The sequence below is a fragment of the Elephantulus edwardii genome, unplaced genomic scaffold, assembly GCF_000299155.1.
Source record: "Elephantulus edwardii isolate Elephantulus edwardi_28Jun2011 unplaced genomic scaffold, EleEdw1.0 scaffold00380, whole genome shotgun sequence".
NCBI classification, from domain to species: domain Eukaryota; kingdom Metazoa; phylum Chordata; class Mammalia; order Macroscelidea; family Macroscelididae; genus Elephantulus; species Elephantulus edwardii.
Genome location: NW_006400130.1, coordinates 734,459 through 735,528, shown reverse-complemented (window position 1 = coordinate 735,528; position 1,070 = coordinate 734,459). Strand labels below are relative to the sequence as shown.

At 39.2% G+C, this 1,070-nt stretch overlaps 1 pseudogene; it reads left to right on the top strand.

Moving 5' to 3' along the window:
- LOC102871352 overlaps positions 1–1,070 on the top strand; it is a 133,932-nt pseudogene that overhangs the window by 130,523 nt on the left and 2,339 nt on the right.

Sequence of the window (1,070 nt, the reverse complement as noted above, 5' to 3'; positions counted from 1 at the left end):
CAGCCTCCCGGATAATCTGTTCTGCATATAGGATGAAAAGGTATGGAGATAAGATGCATCCCTGGCATACGCCCTTCCAAATTTTGAACGATACAGTGTTCCCTTGCTCTGTTCTGACAACTGCCTCCTGGTCCATGTATAGGTTTCGCACTAGAATGATCAAGTGTTCTCGTATTCCCATAAACTTGGAAGCACCAGTGTAGTTATCTTAATTAAAAGAGCAGTTTGTCCTGCCAATTGTGGCTTATTTAAAATGCCAGTCATAGAAGTTTTCAAAGCTATGGAAGATTCTTTAATAACTAGTCCTCAGCATAGTGTCAAAAGATATGCCTCTTGGGTACTTCATTCGTTGTTGCCTCAGTCAAACTTGATAAATCCACTCTACTATGTCCTGATGCCTTTGGGCTGTGGTGCTGAAGACAAGTAATGAATATAGTAATGAATATACTATGCACAGATAGGAGAATGAACACGTTTGTCCTGGAGAGGATAAAACTAAGCTGTTCCTTGGAGGCAAGGATTCTGAAGTTTCATCTGACATACTTTGGACATGTTGCAAGGAGGGACCAGTACTTGGAGACAGACGTCATGCTTGGAAGGGTGGAAGGACAGCACAAGAGAGAAAGACCCTTGATGAGATGGATTGATTCAGTGACTGTGGTAATGGGAGTAGGTGTGCCAGAGACAATAAGACTGGCACAGGATAGAGCAGGGTTTGGGCTTTTGCACATAGGGTCACTATGAATCACAGGCAACTCAATGACACAATAAAAACAACATGTTAGTGCTCATATTTCTTTGGATACCTTCTTGTACAATTTAAGGAGATCTACATGGTATTTCACAATGACTCAGTATAAGCTACTGCATGATCTATGCTTCAATGAAGCAATAAAAAAGACCCCTATAAAACCTTTACTCAGTTCTAGAAGCATTCCACATAGAATCAGTCTTTACTAGGCTCAACACAACAAACTTCAATTTTATGTTCTTTGTACCATTATCCTGAACATTTAATAACTATTCTAATGCATATTTTTAAAATTTCTGTTGTACAAGATATATATATA